The sequence below is a fragment of the Hipposideros armiger genome, unplaced genomic scaffold (assembly GCF_001890085.2).
Source record: "Hipposideros armiger isolate ML-2016 unplaced genomic scaffold, ASM189008v1 scaffold_133, whole genome shotgun sequence".
Lineage (NCBI taxonomy): Eukaryota > Metazoa > Chordata > Mammalia > Chiroptera > Hipposideridae > Hipposideros > Hipposideros armiger.
In genome coordinates, this window is record NW_017731483.1 from 3,314,236 (window position 1) to 3,332,628 (window position 18,393).

Sequence of the window (18,393 nt, forward strand, 5' to 3'; positions counted from 1 at the left end):
CCGGGCACCGCCCCTTCGCGCAGAGCCGCAGGGTCCCTTCCGCGCTCCCGCCCCGAACGCTGAGGAGCACCAATCGCCGCCCAGCCTTCGCCCCACCTCTCCGCGCAAAGAGGCGTGGTCTACACCGTGCCCCGCCCCATTCTCGGCCTCTCGGAGGCGCTCCACCTGCCTGTTTCGCCCAGCACTCTGCCTGGGCATGAAGGGTTGTGTAGGACAAGGATCCCAAGCTCCTAAAAATCTTGGTGCTTTTGCTTAACAGCCATGTGGATTTTCTTCCTGCTCAGCACGGTCTAGATAGAGTATGATCTATCTCTCTTATGGTGACAAATATATCTTACCAAGACCTAAAAGACCAACTTCAAATTTAGAATTCTCTGAGAGGCCCTCCTTGAGCCCCAACTAAATGTGGCAGCTGGCAGAAAGCAGTTGCACTCTAGGGCCTCCATTCACACTTGGGCATCCAGTCTTTAAGTCCAAGTTTCGTACACACGGTGCAAACAGCTTCTAGCCATGATCATTCCTCCGGCCTAGGTGTGCATACACCTGTGGTCCAATCAACCCAGGGAGGATTGACCGGGTGAGACACTCAGCAGGCTCAAGAGCATTTGGACAGGGGATTGATTCTCCGGTGGACTAGAAGGCGGGGAGCTGGATCTGATGGGTATGTCCCATTGTCCCTGAAGATTCAACCCTCCCCTCCACATGGGAAGTTGTCAAAGCAGCAGGGCCAAAGCACAGCCCCTAAGGATGGACCCAGAAGGAGGCCCCTTTTGCCCAGTCAAAGGGGGGTACTGTTGTAGGTAGGGTAAGAACTCAGGTTGACTCATCTCTGTTCTCCAAATCTCCTTTAAGATTCATCTCCTCCCGGCACACACCTAGGATGCTTTGAATAACCCTAACCCTGAGCTCTTATTTGAGCACTTGTAATGCTTTTCCCAGTCTCAAACTTACAAGAACATTGCAAGTACAGTGCAAAGAACTTTTTTTGCCCTGAACCTTTCAGAGTAAGTTGTCAACCTGATGCCTCATCACCCCTGAAGACTATAGCATTTCCTTAGATGGGAACATTGCCTAAATAACTACATACAGCCATCAAAATCAGGAAATTAATATTGGTACATTACTACCATATAATCATCATACTCCATTTAAGTTCACCAACTGTCTTAATAATATTTTTATAGCAAAAAATCCTGTCCAGAATCACACGTTTCATTTACTTGTCATAGCTCTTTAGTCTCCTTCAACCTGGAACAGTTTCTCACTCTTACTTTGACTTTCTTAATTTGACAATTTAAAAGATTACAGGCTAGTGATTTTGTAGAATGTTGCTCAGTCTCGGTTTGTCTAATGTTTCCACGTGATTAGTTTCAGGTTAGGCATTGTTGGCAGGAATATCACAAACATGAGGCTGTTTTGAGTGTATCCTATCAGGTGGCACACAATTTCAATTTGTCCCATTACTGTTTGATCACTTAATTAAAGTGGTATCAATCAGGCTTTACTACTGTAATATTATTCTTTCCCCTTTGTAATTAATAAGTATTTTGTGGGCAAGTACTTAGAGACTAAATAAATCATATTCTGTTCATCACACTTCTAATTTATTCACTTCTTTATAGCAGTATGAACTTATGGGTTCCTACTTTATTCAACAGATTAGAATATGCTACTATCATTTGTTTTTATGTTCAAACTTTCCCAGATTAGGCAGTGGGAGCTCCCTCGAGCTGGTTTCTGAATCATCACTAATCCTAGAAGCTTAGCATAGGGACTGGAGCTCAAGATGCCTAATAATGTTGGTTAAAATTAACCTGCATTGGGTTTACACATGGTAGATTCTCTGTATATGTTGATTGGTTGAATGAAAATGTGAACAGGAATCAAAGTTAAGGGGTGACAAAGAAGACAGAAGGGGCTACAAGGAGTCAATAGTAGTTCATGAGGGAAGTGTCCTGGCCCCTCCTGATAAAGGGACATAGTGTATAACCTTGCTACTCAAAGTGTGGTCCTCAAGCCAGCAGCATCAACGTCACCTGGGAACTTGTTAGCAGAGCAGAATCTCCAGCCCTATCAAATCATCTGATTCAGAATCTGCACTTTAACAAGATCCCTAGGTGATCTGTGTGCACTTTAGGCTTGGGAAGCACTCTGTACAAGACTGTTTCCCTTTTGAGGTACCTCTTTACCAGTCAGACAAAGTCTGCGGAAGTCCTCAGAATTTGGCTGTTTATAGCTGGGTGGAAGAGTGAAGAGCACCACATATGGAGTTAGAGCAAAGACTCCCAGAATTACCACAGGCAACAATTCAAAGTGACAGAGATTCTATCTGGGGAAGGAAAGTGTTAATGGCAGGGTGGTTGAGACGGGGACTATGTTGTTTAGTTATTTCATAATGATTCAAAACACATATACACCATATACATATAAATACATGTATACCTAAGTGAGATGGGGCAAGATGGAACCCTACTCAGTCAGTGACCAAAAAACAAAAAGCTATAGTGACCTCTTCTAAATTCGAATCAGGGTAATCACAGGCAGAATTTACCATAAATGTTTGTTTATAAATTTTGTTTGGAAATGCATTGACTTCTGGGGTTGTCTCAGCATCATTTTTCAGAAGAGGAAAACTTGATACATGTTTTGAAACTAAGGAATGAGGCAGCGGAGTCCTCCTTTTTTGGGGTAATATCTCCATCTGCTGGTATTTCAAGATATTGCTAATGAAAACCTGAAAAGGCAGATCAGATCCCAGTGTGTTTGTAGCAACTCACCGTGTACTCTCAAAAATATTTCTTCTTCTATAGTTCATCTTTTCTCTTCCTTTCTTCTGCCTCTGCCTCCCTTTTTTATTTATCTCGTTTTCTGTCTCAGTCTCCTGTTCTCCCTTCTGTTTTTCTCTTCCTTCATGTTTCTGATGCAGAGTCGCTTGCACACCTATAGACATGGACAAGTCATTTCTTATAAGGCAGACTTTTCACCTTGGACAGGTTTATCCTTACATGGAGCTGAATATGCGTTCTATAGCTTCCCTGTGTAGTGCCAGTTCTGCTGTCTAGGGCCACACACAGAACATGACCAACTCCTCTGCCCTGAGCCCTTCAAAAGCCTGACTACTTTGACCATACTTTCCATTGATCTGCTCCTCTCCTCCTCAGCAACTCCTTCCAGCCCTTCAGCTATTTCACACACCTAAGTTTCTAGGTCTGTCTTCATCTGGTCACCACTGCTGGACACACACTAATATATCTGGATCCTTTTCAAACTGTGGGGTCCCACATGGATCAATACTCCAACTCTGGGCTGGGTAACACAGAATAAAGAGGACCTATCACCTCCCTTTTTCTACTTGCCATGCCTCTCCTAATGAAACCAATATGTGAATTTATTCTTAGCCTCTATACTGTTTAGTTAACTTAAAATATTTAGGGTTGATAAACAAAAATTCTTGATTTTGCTTCTGCTAAGTCACATCATCCCTGCATTTTTAAAAAAACAAAAATTCAGAGCTTTATATGAAGGCCTGTTAAATTTAATATGTAAGATTTTGCTTACTCATATTTTTTATTTTTCCCAACGTTTATTAGATTTTACAATAATTATCAAACCAATTTTGATAACCAATATTGGGGAAAATACAGAAAAGTATAAAGAATGCAATTATAGTAACCCATGATCTCTTCCCCACCTAAAAGCAAACACTGTTAACATTGTTTTATTCCTTTCCAGATTTGTCTCTGTGCATATCTGTTTATATAATTGATATAGTGTATTCAATTTTGTGTCCTCCTTTTAAAAAATTTAACATCATCTTGTAAGCATTTTCTCAAATCACACGATAGTCCATTGAATGTTACCACAGTGTTTATACATCTAATCCTTTAGTTGATCATTTAGGCTATTCCCAATTTTCTCACTGTTACATGCAATATTGCAGTGACCTTTTTAAGCATAAAACTGTCTGTTTGTTTTTTGGATGGATTCTTTTGGTTGGAGTCCTAGGATTTGAATTAATGAGTCAAAGAACATGAATATTTTTTTTAAATCTTTATACACAAATTTCACTCCAAAAATTTTCACATCTTTGAAAAGATCTGCCTTCTAACACTATTCAAGACATTTTGGAAGATATAAGAATAAAAATACACAATACTTGGCCTCAGGAATTACTTGCTAGGAGGAGCACAAAAATAGAAAAGAGCACTCTCAAGGGTGGATACTGTTGTCTTTAGAACGTCTCAGTTCAGTCAGTTTCATTGCTTTATTTGTTTTGAATTTGTTTGAATTTGTTACTAGGATCATACTCATTCAGGCTTATTATCTCTTCTTAATGAATTAACCCTTTTATCATTAGAATTGTCCTTTTTATAAAAGATTTTTTAATTGGGGAATTGGGGGGAGGGGGAACAGCGTTGGGGAATCAGGGAAGGGGAACAGACAGGTAGACAAATTGCTGTTTTTGTTCTTCAGTCTAGTTGTGGAGAACGTCACTTCACTGGCCCATGTTGGTATTATCATTGTGCTCTTCCCAGGTGAGGCAATTAGTCGCCGGTCGTTGGTCGGCGGCTCACAGCAGCTCCCGGCAGCTCCCACCAGCTGCCAGCCGCTCACGCTGGCTGCCAGCCACTCACGTAGCTCACGGCAGCCCACTGCAGCCCCACTGCAGCCTATGGCATCGCTGGCGACTCACAGCAGCCCAGCTCCAGGTCGAGCTATTGTTCATCATCTCAGCTGTAGAGGGCGAGCGTCACTGGCCCTCAATGTGGGATCCGAACCGCAGCCCTGCTGCTCAGAGCTGGTGCTCCCAAGCAAGCTCTTAACCAGCTGAGCCTCTTGGCCAGCCCAAGAATTGTCCTTCTTTATCTCTCATAACACTCCTTGTCCTGAAGTCCACTTACCTGATCTTCAAATAGTCATTCTGGCTTTCTTATGATTGGCATTTGCATGATATGTCTTTTTCTATCTTTTTTACTTTTCTTTTTTAAGCTGAGCCATCCTGCCACCTGTTAGCAGCTCACCGGCAGCTCAGCTCAGGCCGGGAATCGAACCAGTGACCCTGTTGCTCAGAGCTCACACTCTTGAGCGAGCTCTTAACCAACTGAGCCACTTGGCCAGCCCTTCATTTTTACTCTTTACCTATTTGTATTTTTATATTTAAAACAGGTTTCTATGGACAGCATGTTCCATGTTTTCTTCTTTTATAGTCTGGTTTTAAAATATTTTAATATTTCATTCATTTGATAACTTTGTTGTAAGAAGTTAGATACCCAATGTATTTTTTCCAAAAGACTTCCCAGTTTCATAGTCTCAAAATTTAGTCTATATTTCTTCCATTGCTTTGAAATGCCAACTTTTTCATACATTAAATTCTCTTATATATTTAGGTCTATTCTGTCCCCTCTGTTTTGATCCACTGAGTTGTCTGTCTACACATATGCCAGTACCAAATTTTTTTTGTTTTGTTTTGTTTTAAAGTGGTGAAAAACCAATTTATTAGAAGAAAAAGTACATTTCAAAGAAGTAGAAGCGGGCTCGAACAGTAGAGTGGCTCAAGGGTCATTATTAGAAGAGAAAGTACAATCCAAAGAGTTTGAAGCGGGCCCGAGCAGAGGCAAGGCTCAAAACGCTCAAATGGCCCCAAGTTTGTTTGTTTTTTATTGTGGTAAAATACACGTAACATAAAATTTACCATCTTAATAATTTTAAATGTACAGTTCAGTGGTATTAAATACATTCATAATGTGAAACTATCACCACCATCCATCTCCATAGCTTTTTTCAGATGTAAAACTGAAACTCTATACCTATTAAATAGTAACTCCAATGCCATCTTACCCAAACCTCTGGCAACGACCACTTTACTTTCTGTCTCTATAATTTTGACTACTCTAAGTACCTCATATTAGTGGAATCATACAGTATTTGTCTTCTTTTAGCTGGCTTATTTCACTTAGCATAATGTCCTCAAGCTTCACCCATATTATAGTATGTCACAATTTCCTTCCTTTTAAAGGCCGAATAATATTTCATTGTATGTATGTATCACATTTTGCTTATCCATTCATCAATTGGTAGACATTTGGGTTGCTCCCACATTTTAGCTATTAAGAACAATGCTAATATGAACATAGGTGTATAAATGTCTCTTTGAAATGCTGCTTTCAATTCTTTGGGATATATACCCAGAAATGAAATTGCTGAATCATATAGTAATTCTATTTGAAAATTTTTGAGGATCTGCCATACTATTTTCCATAGTGGCTGTATCATTTTACATTCCTACCAATAGTGCATAAGGAAGGGTTCTAGTTTCTCCACATCCTTATCAACACTTTATTTTTTTGATAGCAGCCATCTTAACGGGTGTGAGCAGATACCTCATTGTAGTTTTGATTTGTGCTTCCCTAATGATCAGAGATGTTTCATATGCTTATGGGCCACTTGTATTTCTTCTTCGGAGAAATGCCTCTTCAAGTTCTTTGCTTATTTTTTAGTTACATTTGTTTTTTGGTTGAGTTTTAGTTCTCTAAATGTTCTGGATATTAATCCCTTATCAGATATATGATTTGCAAGTATTTTCTCACATTCTGTGGGTTGCCTTTTTATTCTGTTGATATTGTCTTTTGATGCACATTTTAAAATTTTTCATGAAGTCCTATTTGTCTATTTTTTCTTTTATTGTCTATGCCTTTGGTGTCATATCTAATAAACCATTGCCAAATCCAATGTCAAGATTTTATCTTACGTTTTCTTCTAAGAGTTTTATAATTTTAGGTCTTACATCTAGGTCTCTAATCCATTTCGAGTTATTTTTTTTTAATGATGTTAAGGGTCCAATCTCATTATTTTGCAGGTGGATATCCAGCACCATTTGTTGAAAAGATTGTCCTTTCTGCATTGAATTGTCTTGGCACCTTGTCTGAAAAAACTTGATTTTATATGCACGAGTTTACTTCTGGGTTCTCTATTCCATTCCATTAATCTATGTTTGTCTTTATGCCAGCACCATGCTGTTTCAATTACTGTGCCTTCGTAGTAAGTTTTTAAATCAAGAAACGTGAATCTTTCAGCTTTATTCTTCTTTTTCAAGATAGTTTTGGCTATTCATAGTCCCTTGAAATTCCATGTGAATTTTGGGATGGGTTTTTCTATTTTGGCAAAAAATATTATTGGGATGTTTGGTAGTGATTGCATTGAATCTGCACATTGCTTTGGACAGTATTAACATCTTAACAATATTGTCTTCCAATCCATGAACATGGAATGTGCTTCCATTTATTTATGTGTTCTTTCAGTAATGTTTTATAGTTTTCATTGTATGGGTCTTTTACTGCCTTGGTTAAATTCATTCCTAAGTATTTTATTCTTTTTGGTGCTATAGTAAATGGAATTGTTTTCATAATTTCCTTTTGAGATTGTTCATTGTTAATGTACAGAAATGCAACTGATTTTTGTGTATTGACTTTGTATCCTGGTAGTTTGCTGAATTCATTTGTTAGCTCTAACAGATTTTGGGAGGATCTTTAGGATTTTCTACATATATCACGTGCCAATAGAGATAATATTACTTCTTCCTTTCCAATTTGGATGCCTTTTATTTCTTTTTCTTCCTCAACTGCTCTAGCTAGATATTCTAGTATTATGTTGACTAGAATTGTGAAGGTGGGCATCTTGTCTTGTTTTTGATCTTAGTGGAAAGGCTTTAAGTCTCTCACCATAGAGTACAATGTTTGCTGTGGGTTTTCACATTTTTTAATATGTTGAGGTGGTTTCCTTCTATTCCTAGTTTGAGTGTTTTTGAAAAGGTGTTTAATGTTGTCAAATGCTTTGTCTGCATTGATTGAGATGATAATGTTTTTTTCTTCATTCTTTTAATGTGGTGTTTTACATTGATCAATTTTGTATATTGTACTACCCTTGCATTCCAGGAATAAATCCTACTTGGTCATGGTTTATAATCCTTTTAATATGCTGAATTCAGTGTGCTAATATTTTGTTGAGAACGTTTGCATCAATACTCATAGGAGATATGGGTCAGTAGTTTTCTTATGTCTTTGTCTGGCTTTGGTATCAGGGTAATGCTGGCTTCATAGACTGAGTTTAGGAAGTATTCCCTCCTCTTTAAGTTTTTAGAAAAGTTTGAGAAAATCGTTGTTCTTTAAATGTTTGGCAGAATTCACCAGTGAATTCTGGGCTTTTATTTGTCAGGAGATTTTTGATTACTGACTCAATAGCATTTATAGCTATAATTTCCCCCCTTGGTTTCCCCCACTGCTTTTGCCGTGTCCCATAAGTTTTCATCTGCTGTATTTTCATTTTCATTCATCTCTAAGTATTTTCTAGTTTCCTTTGTAATTTCTAATTGGATCTATTGGTTATTTAAGAGTGTGTTGTTTAATTTCCACAAACTTGTGAATTTTCCAGTTTTACTTGGTATTGATTTCTAACTTCATCCCACTGTAGTCAAAGATACTTTGTATGATATTCATCTTTTAAAATCTGAGACAATTTGCAGCCTAGTATATGGTCTGTTCTGGAAAATGTACTAGGTACACTTGAGAAGAATACATATGCTCTTTGTGTAGCATAGTGTGTTCTGTTAATGTCTATTAGATCTATTAGTTGTGTTAAGTCCTCTATTATCTTCTGTCTGGTTGTTCTGGCCATTATTGAGAGTGGGGTATTGAAGTTTCCAATTATTATGGTGGAACTATCTATTTCTCCCTTCAATTCTGTCAGCTTTTGCTCATAATACCCTGGAAGTCACTTCAGCAGAAGGAAGAAGGGCTTGTAACAATGAGGGGAAGGTACAACAACAATGGCTACCTGCTTCTTTCATCTGTACCTCTGTGATCAAAAGCAGCAATCAGTGATCTCACATATTTGGAGGACAGGGTCCTTTTTGTCCACTCTGGCTTCCATAAGCTGGTGCAAGCTGCTCCAGGAATCCATTTATAACAACTTGCCATGTGGCTGAGGAGTGGAGGATGGGTGACTTCGCCTGTGCTAACAGCTAAAATTGACCAAAATTAACTGCAATTTACCTTTCAAACCCTTCCCTAGAAATTGCAAGCCTTCAATAGACTCCCAACTTCCAAAATAGGTACATTAGATAGATTTTGCCCTTGCAATTGTCTTGGTGGGGAGGCAGATTTTTGGTGCTTCCTACTCTGCCATCTTTGCAGAATCATCTTACCATTTTTTAAAAACATAATAAAGCATTATGAAATATATTTGTAGTTGTTAGGGCTATGGCTGCCTTGTTGATTTTTTTTCCCCAGAATTTTCTTGGCTCTTCTTATAATACTATTTTCCTTTATCTTAGAATCAGTGTCTAGTTCTAAAAAGTATCTTATTGAGAATTTTACTGGGAAATTTATAATTTAGGAAGAATTTTGTCAATGGTTTGAAAACCCACACAAACTAAAATTCCTGGTTTTCATAAATAGTACTAAAATAGCAGAGCTTTTTTATGAACATTAATACAGAAGCATATAAAGACTATAAACTAAGAAGCCTCTTTTAAAAACATTTCCTTATCACAACCCCCCAAATCTATGACTAGTTTGACAGTATCCTTTCAAACTTAGCCATACATTTACAAACTTCTATGTGTACATCCACATGCAGGTTTTCACTGATTTTGTTTTGTATGTATATGAGATCATTAGTGGTGGAGCCATAAAATGCATATATCAATTTTTTGTAATCCTCTGTAGATGTACATTCAACTTTTTTTTCTCCTTCTAACAAAGCTGTGATCAACAGCCTCCTATATATTCTCTCACATTTGTGTATTTCAGAATACATTTCTAGAAAGGAATTGCCAGCTAGTAGGGAATGAATGCATACTTAAAATTTTGATAAACACCACTAAGTTATTTTCAAAAAGTGTCAGTGATACTCCTGTCAACAATACAGGTGAGGGCCTTTTCAGTACTCTCCTAAATACTGAATATACAATTCTTTTAAGCTTTTGCCAGGTTGTAAATTTGAGATAATATCTAGCTCACAGCATTTTTGTAAGGGTCAAGTGTGAAAAGGCCTCACACACTGCCAGCTTATTGTCAGCATTCTATATATAGATATATAGATAGATTTATAGATGTTAAATACCTACATATCTACATATTTTATTTTACTACCCAATCTGGCAATAAAACATCTGTAAGGGCTATAAAGTGTCAGGGAATATTAAATAACAGAATTTACCATCAGACTTCATTGAGGCCTTAAAGAAATCCCAAGGGCAATACTTCCAACCTGTAACGTCTGAAGAGATGAATCGACTGTAATAATATTTGGGTGTTAAGTTCTGACACAGCAGGATGTTCCTTTTTAAAAAGTGTCTCCCGTCCCTCCCCGCAAAAGAAGCCTGAGGCGTTCCCAAGCCTGCCTTTGTCTCTGGAGCCACGCAGAGCTCCCCAATAGCTCCCTCACCCCCACCTACCCCTCAGTAAAGCCCCTTACAAGCTTTCTTCCCTCCTCATCCCCGGATGTAGGAGGGCTTCTCCCTGCCCCAGTGCTGGGTGCCCTCGGAGGCCACGCGGGCCGGTCTCCCTCCGGGATCGGGCTCTCCATCCGTGTGAGCACCTGGGATCCTGGAAGCCGTCCCAGAGCTTTCTCTTTTCTAACAGCGTCACACAAAAGTCCGCGACCGGTCCAGGTGTCCAACTATTTCTGGGGAGGTTGGTTTTGGAGACTGCAGGCTTATGTGACCTGTGGCACTGACTGTGGAGCTATGAGCGATCAAGTCGGAAGCCGGTACCTGCGGTCATTCTCAGGCGCCAGAGCTGCGAGAAGCCACCCCAGGGACTGGACTTGAGGCGCTGTCGGACGAAACTGCCGTCGGATGGATTTTAGCCTGGATTTCGGCTAATTCAACCTAAACAGTTTCTTGGAATTTTCTGTTTTCCAAAGTCTACGACGTGAAAAAACTCCGACACGCTGCGTGTAAGTCCCGCGACCACTCGCTTTGGTGGAGGAGCCGGGGGTCACAGAAGGGCCGGTGTCTGGAGGGTTGGAATGTCCTTCAGGTCCTGCGAATGGGCCCGCCTCCCGGCAGTCATGGTTGCAATTGGTGGAACTAGGCGGAAAACCCGCTTGCCTCAATCATAACGTGTCTTGATTGGCTGCGACACACATTAGCTTTTCCATAGCCCAAACCTAGAGCCGCTTAGTGATAAATCCCGCCTTAAAGGAGTTATAACAGTTTTACGTGTTGTAAAGCAAACGGTGATTGGTCACAGAGCTCACGGATTCGATCGTTAGTAAACACAGCGAGGCTCCCGGAACCGTGGATTGGTCAGTGTTTCTAGTCAATTCCTCTGGATTCCGCGCGCCGGCTGGCTGCTCTCCTGCCCCGGCCTCGCCCCCTCCCTTGCTGATTGGCTGTAGTTCGGTCAGAGGGGAGGAGGCGGAGTAGGCAATTTCTCATTGCGTCACTTCCGTTTACTGTCGGCCGCCGCCGCGGTATTCTGAGTGCGGCTGCAAACGGGCTGAAGGAGCTCGGGGACGAGAGGCGGGGTGGGCGGGGAGGGTGGGCGGAAGGGGGAGGAAATCCCATCACGGAGACGCCAGCTCGGACGTTCCCGCCTCCTCCGACACTGTCGGGTCGGATCGGGGAAGGGTCACTGCCTCCTCCAGCGAGAAGGGGGGCGGAGCCCTGCTCAGGTGAGAAGACCCTGTCACAGCGAGTGGTGGTGGCGCGCGCGGGCGCGCTCACGTGGAGACGGTTGAACACCAGCGGCGCTGAGCTGGCGGCGCAAGTGGGGTCGCGACAAGGCGTCTGGGGAGCGCGCAGACGCGTACCGGTGACCCCCGCCTACCCTGCCTGTCTTTCTGAGGGGGTATTGTTACCCTTCCGAGCAGAGGGGCCAGGAGGATGGGAGGCGGGTTCTTCTGCGCAGGCGTCCCCTGTGTCCCGACGCCAGGCTGTCTGCGGGGTGGGGCGGGGGCTCTTGCCCCCTTGTATCTGCGGTCTGAAGATGTTGGTTACCGCGGTGGGGTGGGGTAGGTCGGTCTTTGGACCAACAGTTTGGCGGGGTGATTAGACGAGCTGCTTCCCTGTGGGATGGGGTCGAGTGGCTCCTTGTCCCCCATCCTGGGTCTCCTTGAGCAACAAGGTTTCTTTTCACCAGGGCAAGGCCAAGGCGGTCTGGAATCGGGAACTGGAGGCTGACCCTGGAGGGGTGGAGCTAGTGTTTTGGAATGCCCCAGCTTATCAGAGGAAAAGTGTTTATAGGCATTTATTGAATGCCCACTACTTCCAGGCTTCGTGTAAGAACAGCCGTTCCACCTTCTCCCCTTGTTTGGAGACCAGACAGATCTGTAAATAAATATATGAGGCAGTGAATTAAGGCGTGGGGGAGGAGGGGATTGACGGTTAGTTTTTTTATTAAGGCGTGCGGGGGGGGGGGGCGGTTGACAGGTTTTTTTTTCTTCCAAAAGTCATTTGTTATTAAGTCAGACTGCATTTTGGCATGGTAGAGGTTACTGTAGAAACTAATTCCTGAAAAGAATACAAATTCTAATTTAATTTGGAGAAAAATTTTTAGGTAAAGGCACCGTGGTTTTTATTACCAAGTAGTATGCTCAGGTTTTGTTAATTTGAATGAATAGAAGAAACCCTTTACCTTCAAGAATTGAAACAAATTTTTTTCCAAAATATGTTAATATGCTTTTCAGTTGTAGTAAGTAGAAGATACTGCATACATTGGGGTTTTTCTCTAGAAGTTGAAGAGAATGCTGTGCCTTCGTCATCATTGATGATTTGTTATTTTTGTATGGGCTGTTGTGCCTTAGATAATTTTTAGAAGGTGGGCTGGGCCCAGCCTCTGTTTTCTCTGAGAACTTGCTTTTCATTTGCTAAAGTCTTAGGATTTCCGTGGTGAAGGTGGTTGTCCATAAGCGTGAAAGAGTAAAGGTGGGGACCCGGGGAGGAAGAGATCAGATGGGAGAGAAGAAAGAGAATTTTAGAGAAATGTCCCAAAACCAAGCAGAAGCCTCCCATTATTGCTTTAACCCCCCTTGGAAATCCCAGCAAACTTGGGAAGACTGGCCTGGCCCCCGCAGCCAGTTTGATGACCTGCCAGGTAAGACTAATTGGTTGGAGACTTGTTCTAGGTCCTTGGATTTTGCTGAATAAATGAACCAGGACTTTTAGAGTCCTGAAATCAACTTGTTTTCTGCTCTGCCTTTTTTCTTCTCAGAGTTGTGCCAAAACATAGTGTAGTTAACTGGAGATACTTCAAGCTGTGTTCTGGGTAAGTGAGGTGTCTCTGGCAAAATTTTGAAAATGATAAGATGTAGAAGAAAAGCCACTTACAGTGGAGTGAGTGTTTTCCTACATTTAGGGATCAGTGCTCTCAAAAAAGGCTCTGTGGCAAGCCTATGGTGAGAAGTTGAAGTCATTTTACAATAATCACTTGGATACAAAATGCATGTAAAGTGTTTTAGTATTTAAAGTACTTAGCATGAATTATATTGAGTTCTTTAGTGTATGTACAGTCAGATATGGCAAAGCTTGCTTTGGTGCTGATACAAATCTTGACTCTGCCTCAGTTTCTCCTTGGAAAGGGAAAAGGAAAAGCCCAAGGTATGGATTCCATGTTAGCTTTTAACATTTTTTTTAATGTAAATTTGTTGTAAAATACTTTTCCTCCTCTGTCAGTTTTAAGCATATGATTTCTCTTTTACTATACTTAACATTTCTCAAATATGGATGTTGTCTAGCAGAGCCAGCTTTTGTTAGTGTAGCAGGTGGAATAGAATGTAACACTACACTGCACCTTTTGTTTAAGTATTCAGTGAATTTATATGCTAAAAGACCAGCTGTTTCTGAGTGAACTATTGCTCTTACAGTTGTTTTCATCATTTTCATCACTGAAAGTGAGTTTTAATCTCAAGACCAGTTTGGGTGGATGCCTTTCACTTGATTAATTATGCATGTATTTGCTAAAAGCTTTGATTTATCGTTCTTACAGTTCAAACAGATTAGGAATTGCATTGGAGCACTGACTTGATTGTAATATAGTAGGCATAGATAGATTATTTTCTTAGTATTCAAGATTATATTTCATCTGTAGAATACTTTTCCTTCTGATCTTCTAACATAGTTGAATGATATGTTTAAGGTTCCAGTATTTCCTTGATTGTAAAACAGTTTTGTTCCCGTTTTAATCTTGAAGACAGGATGCCATCAGTAAGCATTGTCCTATAGCCTATAGGACAGCTTTTTTTTTTTCTTTCTTCATGTTACATGAAATGTGTTGCATTTTATAATCACTGGCATCTTAGATTTAATGACATTTGGTATGGTTAAAAGACTTGTACCCTATTAATTCGCTGTAATAACAAGTTAATTTTCCAGATTTTCCTTTGTACTCTGAAAAAAGCTTGTTATTGAAAGGAATCCTATTGGAAATGATATGTTTTTCTTATAAATGGAAATTAACAAAGTGTTTTGTTTTACTAACTTTAAAGGAGGATTGTCTGATGAATCTGCTTTTGGAAATTATACTTGGTAGACTGTTACTTTGTGTACTTGATACCAAGTTTACAAATGCTTTATTTTTAACTTCTTAAGTTTAAAATGATTAGGGTGAATTGTTCCCCCTTTTCTTCTGAATATGATTGTTAACTTGAGATAATTGATTTTTCATATAAGTCAATTATAATTTAAAATCCACTCAACGGTCTTCCTCTAAAAATGCAAGACCTTCAATTGTTTATTCCTTCTGTTTTAGTCTCTACTAGAGGATTTGAGAGGATAGGGAGAAGAAAACCCACTGTTTGGGGGTTCAGTTGTGAGAAGAACCCATAGGTAATACAAAAATCTAAAACATTTGGTAACATACATTGTATTCTTTGAGTACAATGTCAAAAGCAACTCCGCAGATAAAGTATCAGTCCCTTGCTGAATGCTGTTGATTTGATAAATGATTCAGAAAGTGAAGGAATATCCTACTTAGAAAGTAAACTAGGTATAAAAACGAATTAAATCTATTTTTCATTTTCTCTACTGGAAAGGCACCATCAATAATAGTGTCTTCAGTGCTTTGGCATGGCTTTTTTCTTGATAAAATAGTTTTTGTTCATTAAGAAATATGTTTCTTGATCTGTCAGGGGTAAAAGGCAATGAAAGCTAATTTTAAAAATCGCTGGAAAGGGTGTGTGTGTGTGGGGGGGGGCAACAGGCAACATCTTCTAAATAATAGAGGGAAAATACATTTAGACTTCTTAAGCAGATGTTAAAATAGACATAGTTTCAGATTTATAAGTAGCTAAAAGAAGCCATTTATGGTGGTTTTTATAGATTTTTTTATATGCTTATGAAGTTTGTATGATCTTTAGAGCGTTAACTGGCTCCAGATGTTCTTTCATCTAGATAGTCAGCTTACTGGCTATTCATTTTAAGTTTTAGGAAAATGTAGTACCCAAGAAAAGGAAATTTCTAGGCCAGTTACAGTGCAAGTGGAAAATCCTAAACAAGATAAAGCAGTGAAATCTGTCATAAATTACTTTTAAGTTTAAATATAGTGTTTTCAGAGTCATGTAATGGCCTGTCTTGGGCACGCCCATCTTTCAGACAGCACTCTGCGGGTGGCCCACCACCTTGACACACCACCTCCCTGACTAGGGTGAGCAGACCAAGATTTTCCCCTTATGACAGGTGAGCTTGCTGCCAGGAATATATTTTGTCACCCTTCCCTTCTCCACAAAACTCTGGTCCCTCGTTTTTGTTCTGCATCAGTATTGTGGAAGGCAGGGTTGGGGGAGGAGCCAGTGGCAAGGGGCAGTGGGAGGAGAAAGCAAAGCTGCATCCTCCTGGCCTTCCAAATCTGTCTGTTGGCGGTGAAGGCTTGGCAGTGTGGTTGGTGGTGGTGGCATGCAGCACTGGAGGATCTGAGTAAGAGAAGAAAAGCCCCTCCTGCTACTTCTTCCAGAACGCTTGCTCTAAGTTTTACTCCCTTAGCTGTTGTTTTACACACTTGTCTTTTAATTGTCACCCCCAATCCTTGACCCCAGCTTTTCAGCTTCATCCCCTTACTCCCTCAATCTCCTAATCCTTATTCCTAGCCTTTGCTCACACTCGTAACTGCATAGTGTTCTCTCCTCTCCTGAGTATCCTGTCATCGTCCACCTGGCCCATGTCTATCTGGAGGCTGCTCCCATTACAGCAAAGTGAGGTTTCATAGTTGGACCTGGATTTATAACTCTTCTCCTTCACTCACTGTACTAGTTGGGTGATGTTGGCCCTAGACATGGGGATGACAGTCACTGCTTGACAGTCATCCCTAAGAAACAATATATGTAAAGTACCTACAGAACCTAGCTCTTAGTAGGCATTCCACCCTTTCATTCCCACCCAACAAACCCTCCACCAGCCAACTAATAGACGTATTATGGTAAATGGTACAGTGTTACTTATACTGCACAGGTGCTTTGACAGTTTGCTACCATAGAAACAGATTAAAGACATACTTTGTGATGATCCTGGAAGGTAATATTACTGAGACACTGCTAGGCAATTTATTTCACAAACTTGAGTAGCATAATATACGAGTATATATAAATTGAAGGCTGACTTTAGTCTCATTTATCCTGTATATTTGAAGAATGAGACTCCACATACATTCATTTTCTGTGTTTTGTGAAACATCTACTTCAGTTGTTTTCAAACTTTTGACTTCAGGATTCCTTTACACATTTAAAAATTATTAATGACTCCAAGAGCTTTTTTGTGGGTTATAGCTATCAGTGTAAAACATATTAGAAATTAAAATTGAGAAAAAATTTAAGCATTCATTAAAAATAATAAACTCATTACATGTTAACATAAATAACATATTTTTATGAAAAATAACTATTTTTCAAAACAAGTATTTGTGACAATAGTGGCATCTGAAAAAAAAAACTTTATTTTTGAGAACAGTTTTTGATTTATAGAAAGATTGTGAAGCACAGAGAGTTCCCATATACTAGGACCCAGTTTTCCTGTTATTAACACCTTGCCATTAGTATGGTACATTTGTTAAAATTAATGAACCATTATTGATACATTATTGTTAACTAAAGTCCATTCTTTATTCAGGTTATCCTTAGTTTTCACTTCTTGTTCTTTTTCTGTTCCAAGATCTTAACGGGAAAACACATTACATTTAGTCAGGCATCGTGTCTTCTCAGGCTCCCCTCAGCTGTGACAGTTTCTCACACTTTCCTTGTTTTTGGTGACTTTGATAATTTTGAGTGCTGGTCACTTATTTTGTAGAACGTCCAATTGGGATTTGTCTGATGTTTTTGTTATGATTATACTGGGGTTATGGGTTTTGCAGGGGGAAAGACCACAGAAATAAAGTGCCCTTCTCATTACATCAACACATGATGCTTACTAACATACTGTCAACATCACTTGTCACCTTTGGCGTTGCCCTTAGTCACCTGGCTGAGATAGTGTTTGTCGGGTTTCTCCACTATGAAGTTACTCTGTTCCCCTCCCTTTCTGTACTGTACTGTGCAAGGAAGTCACTGCACAGCCCACACTTAAGGAGTGGGGTGTTAGGCTCCATGTCCTTGACGGCAGAGTAGCTACATAAATTATTTGAAATTCTTCTGCACAAGAGATTTGTCTTTTCTCTCCCATTTATTTATCTAATTCACACTTTAAATTAGTATGGACCTGTGGATATTTATTTTACACTTTGGGTTATAATCCAGTACTATTTTATTTATCTTTTTGCTCAAGCTGTTCCAGCTTTGGCCTTTGGGAGTGCTTTCTCCTGTGGGGTCCTGTGTCCCTCTCACGTACTCCCATTATTATGTTTGTTTGTTTTAAGCACATCCTTACTTTCTGGCACTACAAAATTCTGCAGGCTTATCTTGTATATTTCCTGCTTCGATCCAAGAATCAGCCATTTGCCCAAGGAGCCCTGGTTCCTTTGTTAGTGAATGGTATTTGAATCCAACATCTGGGTACCGGGAATGCTCGGAGTGGCCTTGTTTTACTTTTTTTGAAAGTCTCTTTAATGTCTAGTCTAATAGAAGACAGGTGGTTTCTCATACCTGCTTCTGTATTCAATTTGATGTGATGTACTTTTGATTAAAGTATACCAAGAAAACCCAGCATCACACAGATATGTAGTTGGAAAAGGGAGGAGTGTTTCAGTAGCTTTTTCAGATACCGTATTTGCCGGCGTATAAGACGACTGGGCGTATAAGACGACCCCCTAACATTTCCACTCAAAATACAGTTTGTTATATACTCGCCGTATAAGACTACCCCCTCTTCCTCACACCTTCCACACACCAAATAAAAGGTAAAACAATATCAGATTTGATTTGGCCCACTGAAGTGCAAACAAGCGTATTGTATTTCGTGTCACCACATAA

General features: G+C 40.1%; 1 protein-coding gene across 3 annotated transcripts in view; it reads left to right on the forward strand.

Moving 5' to 3' along the window:
• The first annotated feature begins 11,444 nt into the window (after positions 1-11,444).
• ZBTB5 (zinc finger and BTB domain containing 5) overlaps positions 11,445-18,393 on the forward strand; it is a 25,121-nt gene continuing 18,172 nt past the window's right edge. The window contains exon 1 of one of the 3 annotated variants that reach the window (XM_019649557.1): positions 11,445-11,676. The gene's annotated coding sequence lies outside the window, so the exon portion shown is untranslated. Of the gene's footprint in view, positions 11,677-11,722; positions 11,853-12,801; positions 13,098-18,393 lie in introns of those variants that run through there. The other 2 variants (XM_019649559.1, XM_019649558.1) reach the window with 2 other exon arrangements.